At 33.7% G+C, this 27,994-nt stretch overlaps 1 pseudogene; it reads right to left on the bottom strand.

The window, feature by feature from the left end:
- LOC112817731 (eukaryotic initiation factor 4A-I-like) lies at window positions 1–27,994 on the bottom strand (annotated as a pseudogene).

Genomic DNA, 27,994 nt, shown 5'->3' with positions numbered 1-27,994 from the left:
TTAGTTGGCCTCCAGGTCAGAACTGGCCCTTATTCTAGACACCAAGAGCTGTAAATTTTGCTTTGCATCCCCTCCTGCTCCAGGCTGGCCGGGCCCGCCGCCTCCCCAACATTGGAATTCAGGAGGGGAGGCAAGCACGCCTAGTCCAGGCTCCTTGAAGATGTAAAGACATGTTAACATAGAAAGGCAGCTTCCTCCAAACTGCACAAAGGCAAACAAATGTTTAACTTCAGACCCCATCAATTTGCCCTCTAAATATGGCTTTTATGGGGACGGTCAGTTGGAAGTCTCCCTGAGAGGAGGCGTTTCACCCAGACCTCTCAATCAGGACTCCAGCCTGGCAGTCTCCACCTGGCTTCCCCAGCTAATGAGGTTGGATCTTTTAAGTACCCGATTTGATGTAACTCTGTCTTATTCTCCTTTACTGCTTACTTTTGTCCTCATCTCTGTGTAGATTTCCCTTTTCTTCTCTCTGTTTCTATTAGATATTTTATAATATCAATAAAGTGTTTTTTCCCCCTTTGAAACCGAGACTATGGCTTCCGAGAATCTTTTCTTCAGAACAAAAGGGGAAAAATTATTTGTTTCCTTTTAATAACCCACATCAGGCTTTCTTTACAATGTCTAAAAGAAAGAAACAGACAAATATCCCAGCATTCATACAAAGATAAGTTAACTGTATAGGTAGATAAAATTTAGGACAATAAGAGAATATCAGAGACAGAATGAAAGGAAAACATACAAAAAATACACTGTTACATTATTAAATAATAATAGACATTCACATGGTATTTCATAACATATATAGTATGTTCTTAATTCTCAGCTGGTCTTCTCACAGTTAAAAATATAATATATAATTATAATATTAATATATTAATATTTTCTTTTCTTTGAAAGCAAATGGAGGATAAAAATTATATATTAATATTATGCACACATATATCAAATTTGTGGGTGATAGGACTTGGACTAAAACCCAGGACCATAACATAATGGTCTTTCCAGCAAATATCTGGAGAATTTTGAATAAACAAAGAAATCCAAGGCTCATTTTTGTCATTTTTTACATTTAGCTAAATGACTGTAGTAAAGAAGTAATATGATAACAGTGTGCTGATTAAGTTTACTTTAAAGTAATTATTATAGTTATTAATGTTTGTAACTGAAATTTGCCTGACTCCTTAATAGAACAATATGTCAAATAACTAAATAAATGAAATTTTTAAATTGTCAAAAAATATGCATTTAAAATATTATGTTAAATACCTTCCATATCTATTGGTGATAATATTTTTTTTTATTTTTCCATAACATATAATGACTGGCAGCATAGTGATTCACAACATGTGTAAATGTCTTATAATAAGTGAAGAACATATATTTACATAAATGTATTATTTCTTAATCTAAATTTATAGGGGAGGACAGAGACATACTTATATTTAGCATAACTAGTATCAAAGCATAAATGAAGCTCCCTAATTGGTGATTACGTTTAGAGTAAGGTTTAGTTGCTTAATGCTCATTGAAAATGTCAATAGAAAACGACTGTGTGTAGGAGGCCGTCCAAATGGTAGCATAAGAAAACCCTGAACTCACACCCTCCACAGACACACCAAATATATACACACATATAGAGGAATTTCTTCTGAAGAGCTGAGGCTGACCGAACAGCTTTTGCATAACCAACAACAGAGGGTACACATAGAAAAGGATAGTAGAGATGAAGACATGGTAGTGTTGGCACACCTACCCCCAATGCTATGACCTGCAGTAGGGAGAGAGATCACTGTGCACAGACTTGCCCACACTCAGGATGAGCAAAAAATAAGTGGTTTAAAGGGCATCTGGACCATAAATAAAGGAAATCATTTTACTAATCCTAGCGGTCACTCAAACAGGTAGGGAACAGCTGGAACTCTCTTCAGGGTCAGAGGCTCCAGCAAGCATCATTTTGTATGTTTCCCTTCCACGTTAATAGTGTAACCAGGAGCAGGGTCCAGGTACTCTAGCCAGGCTTTTAGGGCTCCCCCAGCAAGCCCTGGACTCCTGGTCCACACTAGGTAGAGCCATCTTGCCAATGTGACCTTGGCACAGCATACTCTGGAGACCTCTCAACAGCAGATTGGATGATAAAAATATGATCATCTCATTAGGTGCAGAAAAAACATTTGACAAGATTCAACATGCTTTTATGATAAAAACCATCAACAAAGAGGGTAGAGAAGGAACACACCTCAATATAATAAAGGCCATAAATGAGAAACCCAGAAAGCATCATATTTAATGGTAAAAAGCTAAGAGCTTTTCCTCTAAGATCATGAAGAGGCCAAGGATGCCCAGTCTTGCCACTTGTATTCAACATAAGATGGGAAGTCCTAGCCACAGCAAACAGACAGGAAAAATGTAAAAGACACCCAAATTAGAAAGGAGGAAATAAAACTGTCACTATGTGGAGATAACATTGTATTATATATATAAAACCCTAAAGATTCTATCAAAAAACTATTAGAACTAATAATTGAATTTATTAAAGTTGCAGCATACAAAATTAACATGTAGAAATTGGTTGCATTTCTATATACTATTAATGAACTATCAGCAAGAAAAATTATGAAAACAATCCCATTTATAATTGTATCAAAAAGAATTCAATACCTTGGGATAAATGTAACCAAGGAGGTGGGACACCTGTACAGATATACCTCAGAGACACTGAGGGTTTGATTCCAGACCACTGCAATAAAGTGAATATTGCAATAAAGTGAATAAAATTAATTGTTTGGTTTCCCACTGCATGAAAAAGTTACACTATGCTGTAATCTATGAAGTGTGCAATAACATTATGTCAAAAAAAACAATGTATATACCTTAATTAAAAATACCTTATTGCTCAAAAATGCTAACCATCATTTGACCTTCCAGGGAATGGTAATTACTGATCACAGATCACATAACAAATATAATAATATTTAAAAATTTTGATAAATTGTGAGAATTACCAAAATATGACAGAGACACAAAGTGAGCAAATACTGCTGGAAAAATGGCACCAATGGGACTGCTCAATGCAGGATTGCCACAAACCTTCAATTGTACTAAATACAGCATCTCTGAAGTGCAATAAAGAAAAGTGCAATAATATGAGGTAAGCCTGTATGCCGAAAACTGGATGATCTTGATGGGAGATATTGATTACACAAATAAATGAAAAGATACACTGTGCTCATGCATTGGAAGAAATAATATTATTAAAATGTGTATACTACCAAAAACAATCTACAGACTCAATACAGTTCTCATCAAAATATCAATAGTATTTTTCACAGAACAAAGAAAAAGAATCCTGAAATGTGTATGGAACCAGAAAAGATCCCAGATAGCTAAGCAATTTTGAGAAGAAAACAAAGCTAAAAATATAGTGCTCTCTAATTTGAAGCTGTATTTCAAAGCTACAGTAATCAAAGCAGTGGGGGACTGGCACAAAAACAGACACATAGACCAATGGAAAAGAATAAAGAGCCTGGAAATAAACCCACACATACATGACCAATTAATCTATGACAAAGGAGGAAAGAATATTTAGTAGGGTAAAGATAGTCTCTTCTATAAATGGTACTGGGAAAACTGGATAGCTATGTGCAAAAGAATCAAACTGGACCACTATTTTATAACTTTAAAAAATAAATTCAAAATGGATTAAAGACTTGAACGTAAGATCTGAAACCATAAAACTCCTAGAAGAAAACATAGGCAGGAAACTTTTCAACATCTGTGTGAGCACTACTTTTTGGACCTACTCAGGCAAGGGCAGCAAAAGTTAAAATAAAAAAAAAATAGTATTACATCAAACTAAAAAGCTTTTGCACAGAGAAGGAAACAATAAAATTAAAAGGCAAACTACTGAATGGGAGAAGATATTTGCAAGTCATACATCCAATAAAGGGTTAATATCCAAAATACATAAAGAACTTGTACAACTTAATACCAAAAAACAAACAACCTGATTAAAAAATGGGGGGAGGACTTGAATAGATACTTTTTCAAAGAAACCATACAGATGGCCAATAGGCACATGAAAAAATTCTCAACAGCACTAATAATCAAGGAAACGCAAATCAAAATCAGAGTGAGATACCACCTCTTCCCTCTTGGATTGACTATTATCAAAAAGACAAAAAGTAACAAGTGCTGGCAAGAACGTGGAGAAAAGAAAAACCTCATATGCCATTTGTAGCAATGTACATTGATTCATCTACTATGGAAAACAGTATGGAAGTTCCTCAAAAAATTAAAAATCAATCCAGCAATTCTGCTTCTGAGCATTTATACAAAGGAAATAAAAACACCAATCCAAAAATCTGTGTATGCACCCTTGTGTTTATGGCAGTATTATTTACAATAGCTAAGACATGGAAGCAACCTAAATGTACATCAATAGACCAATGAATAGGGAAGATGTGTGTGTGTGTGTGTGTGTGTGTGTGTGTGTGTGTGTGTGTGTAGAATAGAATATTAGCTATAAGAAAAAGGAAGAGATTCCGCCATTTGAGAAAACATGGATAGACCTAGAAGGTATTTATGCTAAGTGAAATAAGTCAAATAGAGAAAGACAAATACTGTATGATTTCAGTTGTATTGGGTAAAGAGGATTGAGAGGTACAAACGTCCAGTTTTAAAATAAATAAATCATGGGGATATAATATGTAGCATAGGGAATATAGTCAATGATAGTGTAATAACTGTGGGGTGACAGGTGGTAACTAGACTTATGGAGATAATTTCATCATGGATAAAAATACTGACTTACGATGATGTACTATTGATATAAACTAATAGGATATTATATGTCATTCTACTTCAGTAAAATATAGAAAGTGACTGTAAATGATGATCTCCATCCCTCATTCTGGGCAAATGAAAACTGATGTGGTTTTCTTTTTAAAATACATTTTGTAGGGGCACCTGGGTGGTACAGTTGGTGAAAAGTCTGACTCTTGGTTTTGGCTCAGGTCATGATCTCAGTGTTGTGAGATGAAACCCCACATGGGGCTCCATGCTCAGCACAAAGTCTGCTTAGGATTCTCTCTCCCTCTCCCTCTGCCCCTCCTGCTCATGCTCACTCGTTCTCAGTCTCTCCCTCTCTCAAAGAGATAAATAAATCTTTAAAAAAATAAAATAGATTTTGCAAACACACACTCATGAAAATGAAAAGAAAGAAAAGGACCAAAATCCATCAGGTTGTTGTAAGATTATTTATAATGCATGCAATAGATAAACTTCAACCAATACTGTTTTTTGATGCCAAACATGTTGTTTTCTTTTAATTTATAAAATGTATTAAAAAGTTTTCTGTTTATATTGATAAGTATAGCCTATGTAATGAAATAAACATAATTCTTTTTTTTTGCCTCAAAAAGTGACACTCATTCAAAGAAAAAGAAAAAAAAATGAGAAGAGTCCATCCCTTGGCTCTCTTCCCTCCCCTTTCCTGCTCCTCTTCAGCCCTCCACAGACTGAACCCTGGGTAGGGCTAGGTACCAAGACAGCCCCAAATGAGGTCAGTAACTTCAGAGGCATCTCCTCAATGAAGGTGTTGTAGAAGGTTTCAACATCTTGAAGAATCCTCTTTTCTTCTTCTGTCACCATGTTAACAGCCACACCCTTATAGCCATACCTGTCCACCAAAACATGGATATAGTTTTCCTGTTGGTGGGAAGGTCATAGTTGATGACTAAAAACACCTGCTGTCCATCAGTGACTCTGGCCAGCCAGTCTGTGGTAATCAATATTCTGCTAGAGCCAGAGCAGAACTCCCTCATGATTACATCTTGTTCCGTTTGGTCCATATCTCTGTGCATGGTGGACATGGTGAAGTCTCAGGTGTGCATCTTCTCGGTGAGCCAATGAACTTTCCCTCAAGTGTTGATAAATATGACTGCCTAAGTGATGGTCAGGGTTTCATACAAGTCACAGTCTCCAGGTTCTATTCTTCTCATTCCACATTGATGTAGAACTGGCAGATACCCTCCCCAGGGTCAGCTCCTCTTTTTTGACCAGAATCTGAATGGGTCCCTCATGAACTTTTTAGTCACCTCAAGCAATCAGAAGACATTGTAGCTGACAGCAAAACCACCTGGCTGTTGCTGTTGAGCTTTTGGAATATTTCATAGATCTGGTCCTTGAATCCATGGCTTAACATTTTATCAGCTTCATCCAGTACAAACATCTCGATATAATTGGGAAACAGATATCTCCAGTTAAGCATATCAAGCACATGATCTGGGGTACACATGATGATATGGGGAGCTTCCATCTACAGCTTCTGACCTCAGCATGTACATTGGTCCCCCCAAGGCAGGCATGGCAAGAGGCATCCATGTAATCCTCCAAGGTCATGACTACCTTTTTTGTATCTGCTGAGCCAATTCTCTCTTGGGCACCAGGACCAAGGCCTGTCTAGTCTTTAGATCCAATTCAATCTGTTGCAGAATCAGCATTGCAAAAGTGGCTGTTTTCCCAGTCCCAGATTGGGCTTGAGTGATCACATCATAACCCTTGATACAAAGAAAATGGCTCAATGCTGGATGGCAGAAGGTTTCTTGGAACCATAGGCATAGATGCCACAGAGAAGGGACTCAAGAGAAGTTCATGTCACCAAAGCTGTCAATCTCATTTCAGTTACTCTCAATGACCCCTTCAGGCTCCATCCCCCTGGGCCACTGTCTCTGGATCAGAAATCCTGATCCAAAGACGTGATCCTCAGAAACTCAAATCAACATAATTTTTTTAAAAGATTTTATTTACTTAGTTGACAGAGAAAGAGAGCACAAGCAGGGGTGAGTGGGAGAGGGAGTAGCAGGCTCCCTGCTAAGCAGGGAGCCTGATGTGGGACTCAATCCCAGGACCCTGTGATCATGACCTGAGCTGAAGGCAGACACTTAAGTGACTGAGCCACCCAGGTGCCCCTCAAATCAACATAATTCTTAATATTGAATTGAAGGAAAATAAAACAGAAGAAATACATTTCTTATGATAAAGGGCAGAGTATTGTTAAACATATTCTTAGTTGGAACTCACATAAGTTTGCTAAAACTCTATGCCAATGACTACACTGTCTCATACCAACTGAAGGTTGACATATGTATAGCCATTAAGCACCAACTTTCACCTCAGTAACATTTTTCTCATATTCTCCATCAGATTATTTTTAAATGTTTTACAAAAATTAGAGATGACAAAATTATAGGCAAATCACATTTCACTGATTGTGAAGATTCAACTCTTCTTATTTTAAGGACATATATTTTTCTTTATCAATGAATTAATTTTTTAAATAACTTTTGCCCAGATGCCCATGTGGCATATAACCATTGACTTGTAAGAACTTCTTTTAAAATTGTCACTTTATGGTAGACATTTTGAATATGTTTTCTTTACATATTACATTTAAACATGGCAAAATTTCAACATTACAAATGTATATGTAATACATTGTACCAGTTCCCATCAATAAAGGTAAATATGTTTATAAAATAATGGTGCCTGTTTTCAGAAGATAAGTATGTTTATGTATATATACCTACCTATTTATCTACTGAGGTATCTCTGTAGACATAACTATTGATAGAGGTTGAATAAAATGGTATCCTAAAATAGATATCTTCATATAAATTAATTTTTTCAACTTACAATATATTTTGAGTATTTTAAATATATGCCGATGTGGATAAATCGCTTCACTATTAATGACAATAAAATATTCCATTCTTGGGATGTTTGGGTGGTTCAGTCAGTTAAGTGTCATGGGACTCTGGATTTTGGCTCAGGTCATGATCTCGGGGTCGTGGATCCAGCCTCACATCAGGGTCCACTCTCAGCAGGAAGTCTGCTTGAGATTTTTTCTCTCTCCCTTTACCCTGTCTAAAATAAATAAATAAATCTTTAAAAAATATTCCATTCTTGATATGCTCTATTTCTACAAATTATTTAATAAGCTTACTGGCATTTGAATAATACTATTCATGAATTTACTACCACAAATATGTCTTGCAATATATCTAAATTAGTAATTGTTTTACAAAAGTGTTTTGGTTAAAAGTTAAACTACAACCTAGATGAAAACAATAACAAGGTTTTGTGTATGGTGTGTGTATGTCTGTGTGTCTGTGTGTCTATATGAAAAGAGGATAAAAAAAAGGAGATAAAATTAAATAGGTACTAATGTCCTTGCAGAGAGTAAAACTGGTCATATAAAACTTCAGCTTTTATTAGAAAATTTAAGTTTAATGTGATCTGTCAAATATGTACATAAAATTAATAAGAAAATTTTGAAATAGAATATGTAGGTTTAAATATTTTAACAGAATGAAGCAATGAAAACTAAAATCACCAAAATGTAGGAAATGGCACATATAAAACAAGCAAATAAAATGACAAATAAGACAACATAAAACAAAAATAAGAAATATATTTAAACTCATCAAAAATCAGTATGCATACGAATGGTTTAAGCCTACTGATTAAAACACACTAGCTTCCTATTGGAATCTTACTGTCTCCTCTCTAAAGCTATATATTTTTGCACAATAGGATTTTAAAACAAAATGATACAAAAAGTTTAAAAATAAACAGAATGGAAAGATCAACTAAGTATATATGCCAAAATTAAGGTGGATATCATATTATTCATGCTGGAAGAACTAATCAAGTATTTAAGATGTACAGCATTGAAAAAACAAAACATTTATATATATATTATAAACATGTAAGATATAAACATATATATGCATATGAATATATATATAACTTTCCACACAAATTGCCAACCCCATTCCTGTGTCCTTTTGATATGAATACATTCATATTTGATCAGTTCCTTGTGTGCATTTTTCATTTTCTCTATTTTCCCTGTTCTCAGACTTGGAAATAGCTATTTCTTCAAGTCTCACCTCTTCATTATATTGGAGAATGGTTTTTAGAATCAAGATCCGGGTGCTACATGTACATATTACTCCTGGGAGGTCACTGTTTCTAGGTTGTTTCAGTAGCAAAAAACCAGGGAATATGTACACTTTAAATTACAACTTACATTCTTATTTCTAACTCAAATTTAACAAGGTTTTTATTTATTTTATTTAGACTTTTATGCTACAAAAACTATTTTATTTAATACTCTTATACTATTAAAACTAGTTCCAAATAACCTCAGTATATTTACATACTTTTTTATAACATACATTATGGAATAATTTTAAATTCATTTATACATTTACTGTAGTTTTAAGGAATGTACTTTAATGTAGCTTAAAATTACATTGTCAACATTATTACTAACAATAAACCTATTGTGCATTTTTACTGAAAATGTACCAAAAGTTTATTTATAGTTCATTTTGTTTACATATATATATATATATTCAAATCCATATAGAGAATTGTGTTAAAGTTACTTGAAATATTATTTATGCCTTACAGCTGTATTATCAATTTAATGTAGAGTTGGAGATACTTTCTAATGTTTGTGTTTAATTTTGCATTTATTTTTCCTATTTTCCCAAAATTTATTTATTTATTTGAGAGAGAGAGAGAGAGCACATGAGCACTGCTGGGGGAGAGAGAATCCCAAACAGATTCCCCACTGAGCAGGGAGCCTGACACAGGGCTGTATCTCACAACCCTGAGATCAGGACACAAGCTGAAACCAAGAGTTGGTCACTCAACCAACTATGCCACCCAGGCACCCCTATTTTTCCTACTTTTTAAGGTATTTTCCTATTTTTGTGGGTGAATTTCATTTTTGGAAATGTAAAAGAAATATGGTTCAAAGTCAAAATCATATAAATGTAACTGCTTCTCTGTACTCCCCTTTTTCTAAGTTTTGTATAAAATTAAATAGTTCATATTTCATTCTTGTTTCTCTTGAGAAATTAAATATGTATGTTAATCTTATTTAGCTCCTTATAGTAAAGAGCAAGAGCATACTATATTAGCTTTTCCTCCCACCTCCACCCCCCAATGTTACTCAGTCTGACTTCATCAAGTTCTTCCTTATTCTTTCTCACAATAAAGTGATAGGTTTTTTGTAGATAACAGTAACACAGTTTAGACTCTAATGACAGGTTCTTTCTTTCACTCCCAATCTCCCTACAAAAATAAACAGAATAATTAGGTCTTGTTAGTTACCGTTTAAACACACAAACACACACATACACACACACACACACACACACACACGTATACCAAAAGATTCACACATGTAGAATATGGGTCTGAATCATTATACACATACTTATATGGAAAAATTCTAAAGGATTTTATGGGTTCCAAACCAGTTTTCAGTATTTCCTTCCTTAAAAAATAGTGATAAAAAGCTTGTCTATGTCAAGAACATTTCTTCTGGTCTACTCTTGATCTGTGGTGTTTCACTGCGTGATAAGAGAGACTATCATTCTTACGGCATCCTCATTTCTTTCTGCTTATACCTTGGCAAAAAGCATATTCTTTTAGATTTTTTCTGTGCTCAAGGGGAATGGCCAAAGTTTGTCTCTTTATTCTTACATAATCAGCTGTATTTTCTTGTCACAGTGATCAGTGTTGTTTCTACAGTGTTCTCTGCATACACTAAAGGAGCAGGACAGAGTGAAAGAATAATCTCATAGCCTGTGAGCTATAACTAAAAATCAGTCTTCATTTTCCTGTTACATAGTGGTATATATGATGGGGTATTTACAAGAACTCATTCTAAAGATGTTTACAAGAATGTATTCAAGTCCCAGGTTTTGCCCTTATTGGCTGTGTTGTCTCAACCATTTTATTTTACTCCTCTAATCTTTGGCTTCGTTGTCTACAACATAGAGAAAACGTAATAACATAATGGTTATTGTATTTACATAATTATTTGTATATTACTTAATTTATATAATATATAATACTATGACTAGATGGTTGTTAGAATTAAATGGGATTATATATATCATATAGGAAATAGTCTGACCCATAAGAAATGGTCAGTGTTAGAGCTTATTTGTACAGCTGCTTTATTAGTTGTAATTAAAGCACTCTATGAACACTGTTAGTAATAGCCAGAAAGCTATATGGTAACTTCATGCTAGAATTTGGTTAGTTAGTTATGTTACTATCATTAACATGAAAATGTTTATGACATAAATTTTACTGAAATATAAGAAGATGCAAATTTGCATATAGTGTTCAATGTAAAAATAAAAGAATATTAAAGGAACATAAAGTATTACTAAACAACAAAGAAAGGTTTGTGATAGTCCTCACGTGAATACTTTAACATAGGAATATATTTTAGTTAAGCAATAGGTATTAATATTATAATAAAATAGTAAATAAATTAAAAAAAAAACTTACCCAGAAAATTGTATCATGTTTTTAAATAGTGGGCTTAGGAAATGATTCATCCTTTTTTCTCCAAAACACAAATATGTTTTTAAAAACTTAAACTGTTACTTATTAAGAACATGAAAGTGATCTGCAGATTTTACATAACAACGTATGCAGACCACCATACTTTGAAGGAGCATCTAAAGCCTTCTCAAATGAAATGTCAAGGTTAACTGTCTAAGCCATCTAGGCCATCCCCTCCTTGCCGACTGCACAATATTTATCGTGACAGATGTCAGCTTTATAACGCTTGTGAGAAGTTTGTGGCTTTCATTACCTGGATTTACAATAGTGTGCAACAGAGGCTTAAATTGCAGTATGAGCCATGACAGCTGGCAAAAACATGCCAGAGGACAGCTTTGTCAAACCTAGAAAGCTCAAGAGAAGTTCAGTGGAGTCAATGAAAAACTTAAAAGTTGCAGAGCCTACAGACAAAAAAGAAGAAGACAGCCAAGTCTCCAAGCGCCTGCATTGGTGTCACATGTGTCTGTGGACAGAGTAGTGTTAGCTGCAATCATGCAGAATATGTGCAGAGTGTGTATATTAGTTACATGTGTGTTCAGTGGATTTATGTCTATATTTTATCCTCCTGTATTTTATGCCTATATTTTATAAATTGATTTGATTTGCTTCAATTTGTGAATTTGCCAATAAAAAAAAGAGAAAGAAAAAGAAACTTCTGTCTCAAGTAATTCCCATGAAAATAAAATAGGTGAATGCAAACTTTCAGTTAGTCTTTGCCTCTGAGAAATTTAAAGAAAGATGAAGATCATTTAGAGGAAACTGTAGTTCTAAGAAACAAAGGATATTCTCTGAAGTAGAGAGGCAAAAGTAAATTATGAAGTACAGTTTCTACCCCTAATTGGAAGACAATCAGAATATCCTACTGTGGTTGTCATTGAAATAGTCTCATTAAAAATAAACTGGCAGTAAAAGTAAACCTAGCTATATTGACTTTCGGTACAAAACAACAGTATATTTAAAATAGATATGGCATTGTTCTCTCTTTAAACTGAATTGAAAACAATCTAAAATATTATGACATGATACTAATCATGATAAACAGAGCTGTAATACATCTTTTAAGCACACTCATGAACAGATACAGGACAAACATTTCATTTAGTTTTTGGTTCTTTTGAGAGTCATTAGAAACAACTCCTATTGGTATTACTTCATTACTTCAGGTTTATTAATGTATCGGATGCTTCATATTTATTCACAAGAGTCAGTAGCAAAATAAAAAGCAAAAGGATTTTTTTTTTACATATATTGGCATTCTACTTGTGTAGTTAAAAAATGGAGTAAACACAGATATAAAAGTGGTATTATATACTATCTCAGCTGTAGGGAATTTTATGCTTTAATTTGTGATAGAAACTCTATGTAAATAAAATAATTGGACATTAATAAAACAGCATATAAGAATCACTAGCAAAGGAGATGAAACATGAACATATGCATATAGCTAAGGAAAACGAGGAGAGCCTTTGAAATAGTCAGGGTTCTCCAGACAAAACAGGTTGTGTGTATACATATAGAAAGAGAGAAGAGAGTGTGGGGGGAGAAGTTAAGGGAACTGGCTCACAGAATTGTGGAAGCTGACAAGTGCAAAATCTGCAGTGTTATGTCAGCAGCCCAGAGACCCAGAGAAGAGTTGATGTTGCGGTTTCAATCTGAAGACAGGCTGGAGGCAGGATTCCCTCTTTCTCAGGTGACGTTAGTCTTTTTTTGTTAAGAACTTCAAATAACTGGATAAGGCCCACCTACACTGTGGAGAGTAATTTACTTTACTCAAAGTAAAGGGAACTAAATGTTAATCTCCGCTAGGAAACACCGTCACAACAACGTCTGAGTGATATTCAAATACCTGGGTTCTTTGGCCAATTTGACAAATAAAATTAACCATCACACTCTCTCTTGGGTTGCTTTCTCTGTTCAGTGGTTAGTTGATTTTTTTAACTAGTTTTTGAAAGATGTTGCAAGTACAAGTAACCGGGTAGACAGCTTTCAGATTTAGGTCACTACTCACTATTTCTTACCTATCTGTAGTATATACTCAGTAACCTATTTTGTAAAGTTGAGCTCTTCATGATTCTTTTTTTTTTTTTAAACATTTTATTTATTTGACACAGAGAGAGAAAGATAGCCAGAGAGGGAACACAAGCAGGGGGAGCGGGAGAGGGAGAAGCAGGCTTCCCGCTGAGCAGGGAGCCCGATGCGGGGCTCCATCTCAGGACCCTGGGATCATGACCTGAGCTGAAGACAGAAGATTAACAACTGAGCCACCCAGGCGCCCCAAGCTCTTCATGATTATTTCACCTTGAGACAGAACTAACCAAATCAAGGACACAGTACTAATTTTCACAAATACACTTAGTGTTGTGATCTTTAGAACACTACATTAATGAGAAAGGACATAGACATTATTCTGAAAGTTTTCTTTCTTTTTTTCAGTAATGACTTTATACCATAAGCCTAATATTATTATTAGGATAATACCATAAAAATATACCATTCTCTTTTTGCTGTTGATAAAAGTATACTATTCTTTTTTCCCCATTGAAAATTGTCATTAATTATGAAGGGGATTTTCCAAGGATGTCTATATATCAAAAAATATTGCTCAAAAACTATGAAAACCTGTCCAGTTAATCAAAACAATTGGTTGAAAAACTCACTTTAAAAATTTAGGGACATCCAATTGATAAATGTATGGATAAAGAAGATGGGTGTGTGTGTATGTGTGTGTATATACATATATATTTATAAATATAAATACATATAATGGAATATTTCTCAGCCAATAAAAAAAGAATGAGATCTTGTCATTTGCAATAACATACCTAGAGGATATTATGCTAAGTGAGACAAAGATAAAAACTATATGATTTCACTTATATGTGGAATCTTAAAATAATAAAACAAACAAAAAGCAGAAACAGACCCATAAATACAAAGAAAACTTGCTGGTTGCCAGAGGGGAGGGTGGGAGGGATGGGCAGAATGGAGGATGGGGAGTGGGAGATACAGGGTTTCAGTCAGGAAATGAATAAATTATGGGGATAAATGGTACAGCATAGGGAATATAGCCAATGGTATTGTAATAGCAATGTATGGTGACAGATGGTAACTACACTTGTGGTGAGCATAACTATACAGATTTGTCAAATCAATATGTTATATACCTGACACACACATAACATTGTGTGTCAGCTCTACTTCAGCTAAAAAATAAAAACTCATAGAAAAAGAGAATAAATAGGGATATCCACATATGATTAAAATGGCAAAACTGTTAGCAACTAGCCGCTCCTAATAACTATGATAACTATTTTCAAATAATGCATGATAAGCAAAGCAACACTGTTATCACTGAAAGAAGGAAAAACTGGCAGATGGCTCTGTAACCTCAGTTTTATGCCTAGAGACCTTTCTGGAGTGCTGCAAGTCCAAATAGAGCAGAAAATCACACTGAGTTGAAACTAAAGAGATCAATGTTATGTTATTGAGGCTATTGGCTTTATGGGGCAAAAACTGAAGAAGAAATTATACAATGAAGGGAATCCAGGAATGTGCACAGGGGTTGTCTTCTGTTTAGCTAAATATTAAGCTGTGAGTTATACGAGGAGATTCTGCAAGGCTAACCACTCCACAACCAAAGGAAAAAAAGAAAAAGAAAGGGGAGGAAAAAGGAAAGAAAAAAACAAAACAAAATAAATCTACCAAAGAAGAGCTACTGCAGAGACGTGAGCTGAACAATTGTTTGGGTTCAAACACAGCTGCTAGATGTTCAAATTCCCATGAGCTAGAGTGGAGAGATCTAATTTATACTCCAGGCATTCAGTAAACTCCCAGAAAGGCAATGCATTAAAAATAAGACATATAGCCCTAGAGAAAGCAACCCCAGACTTATCTCAGAAAAATCTAAAAAGATCAAAACAATCAAGCTCATCTGCAAATTAATCAACTACCTGACAGAATAAACCTTCACCTGCTCTTAAGAGAACAAAATCCAAACATTCATAGCCTAACACACGCAATGTTAGTATAAAATAGCAAATTACTGATTTTAAAAAAAGGAGAAAAGCCAATCAAAGGACACAAACTCAGAAATGATAAGCATGATGGATTTTGCTGACACAGATTTAAAAATACTTTTTACAATTATGTTTAAGAATTTAAAGGCAAGGGGAATTAAAGGAAAAAATAAAGGACTTCAATACAATACCAATACAATACAATACAATCAATCAAATATATAAGAAAGAGAACCACATATAAATTACTGGGCTGCAAACATTCATATAGGGTTAAACAATAAATTCTCTTGAAAAAATGACCTTTAGATAAGCTATTTCAAACAAATACAAACTGAACTTGAAACCACTTAAAATAAAAACTATCTAAATAAAATAGGAGAAAAAAGACAAAAAAAAATCAAACAAGGTATCATTGAATTTAGCCAATAGCAATAACTCTATCATATATGTATTAACATTCCCACATGAATAGAGAGAAATATTAGGGCAGAAAAAAAAGGCATTTAAAGAAATAGTGGACTTTTTTTTTCAAACTTAGTGAAATCTATAACCCTAATGATTTGAGCAGCTTAACAAACTCTAATCAGGATAAACACAAAACAAAAACACATTGGAAGATCATAATCAAATTACTAAGAAATGATAATAGAATAGATTAAACACAGTCCAAATAAAAATGAGACATTATATACCAGGAACAAAAATAAGGAATATCACTAACTTCTTAAAAGAAACAATGCAAGCCAGAAGATAATGTTTTAAGGTCCAAAGGAAGTAAGAGAGGACTGTCAAAATAAATTTCCTTATTCAGTAATAAATATGCTTCAGAAATGAAAAGAGTATAAACATCTTATAGAGAAAAAAACAAAACTGACAAAATTTGTAACTAGGAAACCTGGAAGAGAAAACACTTCATTTTTTAAAAAAGATTTATTTATTTATTTTAGAGAGAGAGAGAATGGGAGCAGGGGGAGGGGCAGAGGGAAAGGAAGAGAGAGAATTATAAAGCCGACTCCCCACTGAGCATGGACCCAGGCATGGGGCTCAATCCCCAGACACTGAGATCATGTCCTGAGCCAAAATCAAGAGTTGGACACTCAACTGACTGAGCCACCTTGACGCCCTGAGAAAATACTTTAAAGAGAGTTTTTAATGTAGAAGAAAAAATACCATATAGAGATTTGGATGTAGAAAAACTATGAACACTATTTATTGACATCTTAAAAATAATAGCAATATACTGTGGGATTTAATATATGTATAGATAAAATGTATGAAATCTACAAAGGAAGAAAGGGGCAAATGAATGTATGTTCTTGAAAGGTTTTTATATTATATGTGAAGGAATGTAATATTAATTTTATGTAGACTGTGATAAGTTGTGATTGAAAACTGTAATTCCTAGAGCCAACACCTACACAAAGTGATAGAACCAGTACAATATTAAGTAGAATATTTAAAATAAATTTAATCCTAAAGGAAGCAGAAATAGAAAAAGATAAGACAAATATAAATCAAAGTTGGTAACGTTAAATATATCAATAATTATTTTAAATTTAAATGAACTGTATACTTCAATAAAATGTAGAAGTGTTTCATTTGTATCCAAAAGCAAGACTAACCTATATGCTAATTATAATACTTTCATTTTAAATATAAAAACAGGGGGCACCTGGGTGGCTCAGTCGTTAAGTGTCTGCCTTCAGCTCAGGTCATGATCTCAGAGTCCTGGGATCAAGCCCCACATCGGGCTCCCTGCTCGGCAGGAAGCCTGCTTCTCCCTCTCCCCCTCCCTCTGCTTGTGTTCCCTTTCTCGCTGTGTCTCTCTCTGTCAAATAAAAAAAAAAAAATCTTTAAATATAAAAACAGGACAAAAAAAAGGACAGGAAGACAAAAATCAGCAAGTACTAATAGAAAGTTACCAGGAATATATTGTTGATTGTATTATTATCAGACAAGAGAAACTGGGCAATACCAAGAAAAGTTGCCATAGATCGGTGAGTCTCTTAATAAGGAAAGGATCATCAAGGAGACATAACAATTCTGAAAACCTAATAATAGAGCTTTAAGATAGATCAGTCTAAACTGACAACTCTAAGCTGAAAATAGACAAACTAATGTTATTATTGGAGATTTCAACATCTCATCTATCAATAATTGTTAGAAAAACATAAAAAGGGGCGCCTGGGTGGCTCAGTCATTAAGCGTCTGCCTTCGGCTTAGGTCATGATCCTGGGATCCTGGGATCAAGCCCCACATCCAGCTCTCTACTCAGCGGGAAGCCTGCTTCTCCCTCTCCCACTCCCTCTGCTGGTGTTCCCTGTCTCATTGTCTCTCTCTCTCTCTGTCAAATTAAAAATATATATATAAAATAAAAAAAAAGAAAGGAAAACATAAAAAATCAGTAAGAATATGGAATATCTGAACAATTTTCTAACCAAATTGTCATTTATATACTCCCAAAACAGCAGAATACATTTGCCATTGAAAGATACACCATAGATAGTGTGCATAGTGGTAAAGATCAATATATAGATCAATAAAAAAGAATAGAGAGTGAAGAAATAATCACAGATTTATATTCTATAAAATGCCATGTTAGTTAAATGGAAAAAAAAAGATAGTTTTTCCAATAAATGATACTTAAACAACCGAATACCTCTATGGACAAAAAACAAAAACACTTCCTCAAAAAAAAAAAAAAAGATGGGCAAACAATTTTGAATAGACCATTCACAAAAGAAGATTGATGAATGGCCAATAGGCACATGAAAATGTACTCAAAATTAGTCACTCAGAAATTCAAATTCAAACCATAATGAGATAACATTTCCAAATTACTAGATTTGCTAGAATCAAAATGCTTGACAATACCTAGTGTTGGCAAGGGTGTGGAGCAAAAAGAACTCTTAGAGATTTCTGATTGAAATGCTCAATGATACAGCCATCATCAACTTGTAAACAAACACATTGTGATATCCTAATTTTACAGAATATTACTCCATAGCAAAAATAAACATATTTAAACATTGAAAAACATGGAAGAATTTCAAAAATCATGTTACATCAAAAAAAAAAATCAAACACAAACAAGCATTATCATATCATTTATACAAAATTATAGAAAAGGTAAAATTATAGGGAGAAAAAGGTGATGACTGGTTCCCAACAGTGAGGAAGGAAAGCCAGAGGAGACATGGACTGCAAAGGAGCCCAAGGTTATATTTTAGTTGGTTGGAAATGCTTTGTATCATGATTGATGAGATAATGACTATATGTAATTGCCAAAATTCATCAAAGGCACACTTAAAGGGTGAAATTTATTCTAGTTTATTTTTATACTGACTTTTTTTCAGCTAAAATAAAGTTCATATAATTCAGAAGCTGAGATTATACCTCTTCTTTTGTAAAAATTGAAGCTCACTTTGTCCATGCATATATTTTCTGTTTCCTTATCACTTTCATGTACAGTGGCTACTGATGTGCTTCTACTCCTAATAGCAATTGCATCTTCTTATCAAAGGACCTGCCCTTAAGCCTGCCTGATCATATTCTACCCGTTTTAACAGGTGGGTAAGCCAGCATCCCCTCAGCCTTTTGTAACCCAGAGATTGACAAATGTGTCCGCTCCTCTCTTTCTGGTCAGAACCACTCTGAATTGCTACTTACATTATTCCAAGAGATCTCTGCACAATGAAACTAAAATTTTCCTACAAAGGACTTTGTCTTTACTGAACCTTGCCCCAGTTGAGCAATTTCCTTACTCTCCTTCTGATTTTTACTAGAAACCTCTTAATTACTTACACATAAATGTTTATCCTTGGATCTTCATTGATTTAAGCCAACCTAAGTAAAAGAAGACATTCTTTGGTACTATTCACAAGTCTCCCAGTTGAAAGAAGAAAATCCAATTAGACTCAGATAAAGTTTAAAATAAAAAAGAATTGTGTTGGCAGAAGTGCCTGGACTGTCAAGACTCTCATGATCTTTTATAAGTCTTTCTTTTTCTTTGTATCAACCTAAATTTTCTTCTATTACATAGAGTTACCACTACACAATTTATGGGGAGATGAGGAAGGAGAAGCAAATACATCACCACCAGAGAATATCTGAAACCAACTCTGCAAGATCTAAAGTGACAGTGAAGGGATTTATTGTTAAGCTGCTATATCTTAGGGAGGTAAAGTAAATGTTTCTGTGTTTGTTTTAAATATTGTTTTCTCTTTCTAATGTGTTTCTATAGAAAAATACATATTGAGATATACTTGAGATACTGGCTTTACTGAAGGACAGGGAACATACTGCATTGTATATGGCAGGCATTTATTAAATATTTGTTAATTTCTTGTTGAATCATAGTAAAAAAGTGGTCTAAAAGAAAAAAAAAGATGAAAATCTTCTGGTAGAAATCTGTTAAGCAAAAAAAATATTCACAGTGTTTATTACTTTAAAAAACAAATGCATTTTACATGATTCTTAGGTTGTAGAATCCAAGTTTTTCTTGCCAATGTGCAGGCACTGATCTTCATAAAATGAGAGGGGAATAGCAATAAAGCAACAAAGTTGAGTTTTACTTGGTTGTTTGATTTCATTTTGTACTAAAATAGTGTTTTTGAGTGTGTTTACTTCAACTGATTATGGGGCAGACTATACATATGGAATATTGTAGGGATTTTTGTGGTCAAAAAGCATGAAACATCTGCATTATATAAAATGTATTGTTTTGAAATTTTTGTCTATTGCATTTGTATTTTTCATGATCAAATGTTTCACAAGTTGTCTAAATAATTATATTCTATTAAGATGATAATCAACTGAATAAGGGAAAAATGGAGAATGTTAAAATACCTCTGCTTAGGAAAAGGAAATTACAAACAGTACAGCTACCTCTTTAAAGTAATACTAACTACAGGGGAGCCTGGGTGGCTCAGTCAGGTAAGCGTCTGCCTTCGGCTCAGGTCGTGATCCCAGCGTCCTGGGATCGAGCCCCACGTCGGGCTCCCTGCTCTGTGGGAAGCCTGCTTCTCCCTCCCCCACTCCCTCTGCTTGTGTTCCCTCTCTCACTGTGTCTCTCTCTGTCAAAATAAATAAATAAAATCTTTAAAAAAGATAATACTAACTACAAATTTACCTTCTCCACTACTGGGATTATGTTTAGAAATATATGCCAGATGCCCATCAGGTTTTCTGTTATGGCATCAAAATCCATAACCACAAAAAATAAGAAATATTAATATTGTGAAATGATCCCTGAATGGCCTAATGTGATATTGAAGTATGTGTTGTTTTGGAGGTAAATAATTATGAAGATACTGATAATAATAATGATAGTAGCCAACGAGGGAGAAAGTAGGAAAGGAAAATGTAGCATTGAAGGAGAATGAAGTTAGGAGGGAAAATAGGTGGGGATGAGGAGAAAATGTAGGAAATGTAGAGAAAGGGGATGTAGGAAAGGTGTCAGGGAAGCAAAGACAAAAATGATTATTTTATTAATTTTATTAAAATTAGTTGAACACTTTGGTAATTACTTTATTGGTCCTTAAGAATTTGGAAAATTCTTAGATAATTAGAAAATTACCTTTAATTTCACTCAGTACTTCTTTTGATTTCTTTGTATATGAGGGGTTTTTTTAAGTGAGGAACAAGACAATATATTTAATAATTGAGATTCTAGTTTTAAAATATCAGTGTCATGTGATAAATATCAACATATGTATATCTGTATCCATATATATAATACACATACATTCAGATAGACATATATTCTTATCCATATGTATAAGTATGTGCATATAGACATTGAACTAAACAATTTTCTTTCTAGAATAAACCACATTTTCCTTCATTATAATTCAAAAATTTCACATAAATTTGCACAATTTTGAAAGAATTTCTTATATACCTGCCATAAAAACTGAATTTGGTAACTCTTCTCTCATTATTCTCATATATAGAGACAGTGTAGGACTTCGCCCTTAGCATTCTCTGTATAATGCTTTTTATTGTTTTTGGCTTGATAATTGGCAGGTTAATTTCTTGGGAGTATTGACAATATGTGCCAATATAACACTCAGGGAATAAATGACATATCCTGGGGTGGCCTTACAGGCAAAGTACTTATAAATTAAGTCAAACTTAGAATAAGTGGTACCAGGAAAGTAATGCAAATTGAAAAGTGATAAAAATCCTAGTAAATGGCTACTTTGCAAAATAAATGCACAACTAAGTTAGCATGAGATACAAATATGCATTAGAAGAAAACAAAATTTCCCATGAAATATGCAAAATGTCTGTGACTTTTTAGGTTGGCTTTTAAGAGTTAATTTATATTCAGAGAGACCTGCATAGTTCTATTCTCCCTGCATAGTTCAATGACATAAACGCTATTAAAAGTAAGGGACAAGGAACGCTGGGTATGTGGACAATAACTTTTTAAAAAATGCAGTCAGTGTTCAACACTCTAAGCTTCCAAGCTAAATACAAAGTTTAAAGATTCTCGGAACCTGGGGATTCTTCCTCAGCAAAACTTTTGCATTACTCCTCAGGTGAAGAAAAAAAAGTAATTCAAACCACTGAGGTATTGATTAATGTATGTACTAGGCCAAAGACAGCTGCAGTTGGGCCTACACTGAAGATTGTTCTATTCTTACTAGGAAAGTTAACAGGTTTGTGTGGAGTCTCAAAATATCTGAATAAGCAAAATGCATGTTCCTGTTCACTTCTTCCAAGTCCTTTCTATCAGATTCAGGTTATATTCTCAGTCACCTGCTTATTCCCAAGTCTTTGATCTCAAGGATGATATTCTTATCTCATTGAACAAATGTAAAACTTTAGAAATTAAAACACACATTTAATCAGATTATGTCACAAAGTACAGATTTAATTGTACCATTTAAGACAAACCATTTTTAGTCTATAAATCTTTTTTTTTAAAGATTTTATTTATTTATTCATGAGAGACAGAGGGGGGGGAGAGAGAGAGAGAGAGAGAGAGAGAGAGAGAAAAGGAGAGGGAGAAGCAGGCTCCCAAGGAGCAGGGAGCCAGATGCGGGACTCGATCCCAAGACTCTGGGATCATGACCTGAGCTGAAGGCAGACGCTTAACCATCTGAGCCACCCAGGCACCCTAGTCTATAAATCTTGAATGTTAATATCGACTTGCTTTTTGCTAAGGAAGATAGTAACACTTGTATGTAGCTCATCTTCTTGTTTTTCTTATATATTAAGCCAAAATATATTGAATATCTATTTCTAAATGTCATAATAAATTAAAATTCTATCAATTGTTTTTTTTTTTCCTCCTAGAAGATAAAAATATTATTCTACTTGTAGTTTAGAAGAAATTTTGTGCCATTCTAAATCCAACCCCAGGGGCAGAAAAGTACTCAGAAAGTTTAACAACTAGTCTCAAAAATGGCATCAAACCAAAAATTATACAAAAATAAAGGACTAATGTGTAGAAAGAATGTGCTTATCTGAAAAAATATAAAACTATAAAGACTCTATAAATTAGCAAAGGCTCCTACATGCAAAAATTAAAATTATAAACTGTGATAGTGATTAGACACTAAATCTCTTATAAAACTGAATTTTTTTTAAAAAGGGAGGAAGATGATTTTCCCAAAATATGTAATAAACCTGTATATGCACAGGTACACACGCATGCACATGCGCGCGCGCACACACATACACACACACACATACACACACAGAAATATTCACACAATATTATTTTCTCTTTCTATGGCCATACTTTCTAGAGTAGTATCAGTGTCTTCATTTTTCCTTTCAGCAGAACTACTTCTAAGCACCTGAACAGACTGAATATTTGAGGTATGTTTGAAAAAATTCTTTTGAAGAAAAAATGTTTGCAAAATAATATTAATAATCAGTATGCACCTATAGTGTCTCTCACTAAATATCTAAAAACATTGTCTATTTTGATAAACAGAAATACTTGTTTTTAAAATCTAAAACATCATATGTCATAGTTATCAAACATCCTTGATTTAAAATTTCATGTTGTAGGGAGGCTTAGAACAGAGGGAGAGAGTATTGTTAGACTTTGACTAACTTTGAGTAGAGTTACTTAGTGTCCATAGTTGTCACAATACAGTAAAAGTTATTATTGAGCTACTAGCTAGACAGTGTGGGGGAGAATTACAAATAATGTGGGAAGAAAATTGTTTTAAAGAGGAAATTAAGGAATGGATGAATAAACAAGATTAGAAAAGTCAGGGAAAGATTTGGGTTTCAGAACGTAGCTTCAGAAAGTTCCAAAACATTGCCTAAATAAAGCCAATATTTTAGATTTATATTTTTTAAGAATTGTGATCAAATATATAAAAAATATGTATCCAAATAACATAATTTTAAAGGAGTTTTAATTCATTTATTTTATCTGAGCCCAATCATCTTGATATTTGAGATTCTTTGCAATATTTTAAATTTTGTATTGAAGGCTTTTGGAAATCCTATTTCTATAACTTTACTAAAGCCAAATTTGCTCATGAGACTAATGGGGGAAAAAGGAAAACTTTGGGTGTGCCTTGTTTTAATGATAACACATTCTGGATAATTGAAATATTTAATTTGGAAGAAAAAGTTGACAGGCAGCAACATTTATGCAGCACTCACAACTGCATGCATAATAAATGCCAAGCAGTAAAACAACTTCAGTAATTATCATGCACAGCATTTTGAATACTGTGATGTTCAGTAAAAGAGAAAAGAAATGTAGAAAACCTATGTTTTTAAAATATACACTCATAATGAAAATATTGAGATCCTTTTAAACTAACTTTGTCACTTACTGAATTCCATTTTTATGCATCATCTATTTAAATGGCCTATATACAATTTGCTCTCAAAATTTTATGAGTTTATTATCAGAATGTAATTTATTCATTTATTATTTGCATAAAGCATGCAAGTTGTGCTTATGACCTGCATTAACACAGCTAAGGTTAAATAGCTGGTTGCATGATAGCTGTAGTGCTATTAAAATGTGTTGATACACATTTAATGAATAAAGAAAATATTCATTAAATTTTCTAATGTTTGTGTAAATTAAGTCTATTATATGAGTTATACAAAGACAAAATACCGTATCTCTAAGTTATTTCACCAAATTTCTGAGGTAGCATTGCAAAGCAGCTTTGGTACTTAGAAAATTGAACATAAATGCTCTCCTTATGCCTTTTGTAATCAAAGAAACAGAATAGCAGATAGGCGGAAGACTGAGTCTACAAAATATTTTCTAGAAATAATAAAAAGTGCAAGAGTCACAATGATTTGAACACTTACACCATACAGTACATTTTGTGCTTTTGTGCTACGTCCTTAATAGAGTTATCTTCCTGAAACATAAAGATTTTGTACGCTGTCAAATATGTGGTAACATTAAATGCTTTAAAATATCATATAAAATAATGATTGTTCCTACATTTTGCCAAACACGTGGCTAAAAATTTTTAAAGTACAGTTAATTATGCAACTGTTATTAAGCAGGTGGCAATTTGGCATCATGCAGATAAACTATCTGGTTGATTGACTAAAATTTCAAACTTTTCATAGGTCTCCATAGCATATAAATGTATCAGAGATTTTCAATATTAAAAAAAAAAAAACCAGCTTTGCTGTCGTGTTTTAAAATAGTGATGCACAAAGTATAGTACACTCTATAAAAGCTTTTTAAAATAGTTAATAAATATTTACCAGGTTTCATTGAGATTTTTCTCTTGTTATTTTGCACATATGATTTCTCAGAAAATTTGACAGTTTACTTTCTGTAATTGTATTCTATGTATATTTAATCCCTCTTCACTTTCTGCTTTGGACTTGACCTATATGCATTGGTGGCCACCTTGATGTCAAAAGTGTTACATGGTTTCAATGACTGACTACTATCCCACTAAACAGAGATTTAACATCCTTCTATATTCTGGAAAAGATCTTTTATTTCTACTACTTAATATGTTTAATTATAAAATAATATATATTATATATACATTTTTATATATGTAACATGTGTTGTACGTATATAATATGTATATAATACATGTCATATATAACATATTTCATATAATGTTACATGTATAATATATATTTTCATATATGGCATATATATTTTTATATTTAATATATTTTATATGCCATATATTATATATAATATATAAAATATGTTATATATATGCCATATATTATATATGTATTATATATTATATACAATATACATGTATGTAAAATCCCTACCAAAAAATATAATATTATAAAAGAAAATCAGGGAATATAAGCTAGCAATAACACATATGGAAAATAACCACAATTAACTTTCTGGAAATATACATTCAATTAACTTTCTGGAAATATACAAACAAGGTTTTGTTTGCACTTGTATGCACATGTGCACACGTAAACATGCAGGTATTTCAATTTTGAACCAAATTAGGCTAATAAAATATAGAGTTTCAGAATGTATTTTTTCCAGATTTTTATTTAAATTCCAGTTAGTTAACTTATAGTGTAACATTTGTTTCAGCAGAATGTACTGTTTTACTTAAAATTTTAAGATTTTGGAGTAATAATTCCTATGGAAACATGTTTTTTCCACCCTTAAAGGAAAATATACAACTTACTATTTATAGGTAGCCATAGAACATTTAAGAATATTTTTGAGTACTTTGCATATTCTTTTACAGGGTTAATGGAGGCAGAACTTATAATGTCAAAGTAAGAAGGTTTTCGCACAATACACGTTTCAATTTAGAAAACACTTTTCTCCTCCTACTAATTATCTGCATATTTTAAATATGTGCCATTCTCCACCAATAAAGTATATATTCCTTCACATGAGAAATGAGTTATATCTCATTCATCTTTGCACTCCTTTGTGAGGTGTATATTAGTTGATGAAGTTTTTATTGAATTAAAAAGTACCACTCTGATCTAGTCATTGGATTTATGTGTACAGATGAGGATCAGATACATTCTATTCCTTTTATTATTCCAAGTATAATCCACGAGTCCCTGTTTTTGGCACTGCACCTGTTTGTTTTTATCGTGGGAACTAACAGAATTGTCTCTGTTTATACTATTTTGCTAATCCTACTGTGTCTGGTTTTAAACAGTGAATAGTTGCTATTTTTAACAATTACTGTTTTTAAACAGGATATTTACTGTTTAGTTAGTATTGATAAAAATCAAAGGACACTAACATACTGAAACTAAGATAGCATTAGAAGTCAAGGAAAATGTCAGAGTCAGAGGATCCTGAGCTCACTTCCTCCCACAGACATACTGAGGTTACAACGACATATAATGTAACTCACTCTGAAAATGACCTGAACACTAACAGAACAGCACTTCCACAGCTAAAGATATAAAGAGAAAGCCACAGTGAGAAGGGTAGGAGGGGCAGAGACATGATTGGGGCCCAAACCCCCTGTGCAGTGACCCACAAGCAGGAGAGATATCACAAGCATGGAGATTCTCCCTGAGGAGCAAGAAAATCAAGCCCTACATCAGGCACATCCTACCCTGGGGAATCTGTATGGGTGATATTATGGGGAATCTGTATGGGATTCATTATGGGGAATCCCATAATGTCTGGCTTTGAAAATCAATGGGGCTTAACTCCATGAAACCAAAGGTTTATAGGAAATTCAGACTCTGCTCTTAACGGGCCAGTACACTATATCACTTAATCTGAGAACCAGCACAGAGGCAGCGATTTCAAAAGAGATTGGGTTATAAGTGAAGGCCATCTGTTGACTAATTTTAAGATGTGCTGGATGGGCAGGGAACTGTAGGAACTTTCTCCAGGAGTGGAAGTGCTCTTGGGCACGTCATATAATATGTTACATGTATAATATATAATATATATAATACATTTTTATATGTGGCATATATATTTTTATATATATGTATTTTATATATGTCATATATTATATATAATATATATTTTATACATATGCCATATATTATATATTATATATTATATACAATATACATGTATGTAAAATCCCTACCAAAAATATGATAATATAAAAGAAAATTAGGGAATATAAGCTAGCAGTAACACATATGTTGCCTTCCTTTCAGCCTAATTGGCCTGATGATGGTGGAAGCCCATTCTGACACTTCCCATTTAATTTGCTGATGCTGCACCCACCCTAGTGTTGCCATGCAAACCCAGCCCACATACAAACCTACATTTGCAAAGTGCATACCCTCCTGCCACACCCAGTGAGCAGCAACAGTCAGGACCAGCATCCCCCCACAGTGTCTACCACACCCAGTGGATAGTCTCAGCCAGAACCAGTGCCACTACAAAGCATATTCTGCATCAGGAAGGTTGTTACATTCTGCCAACCTGCACACCTACCAACAGTTATAGCCAGAACTCTCAGTGAGCTGTACCAAGAGATAATCCTACCTACCAGCATGCCTGCACCAGCTACAGGTGGGCTGCTAGCCGGCCATGCTGGGGGCCAACCCTGCACATCAGCATGCCTGCTGCAGTTACAGCTGGGCAT

Source organism: Callorhinus ursinus, unplaced genomic scaffold, assembly GCF_003265705.2.
Source record: "Callorhinus ursinus isolate GAN/ISIS: 27379988/994484 unplaced genomic scaffold, GSC_fseal_2.0 scaffold1, whole genome shotgun sequence".
Taxonomy (NCBI): Eukaryota; Metazoa; Chordata; class Mammalia; order Carnivora; family Otariidae; genus Callorhinus; species Callorhinus ursinus.
The sequence above is the reverse complement of the archived record's forward strand: the minus strand, read 5'-3'. Positions and strand labels throughout refer to the sequence as shown.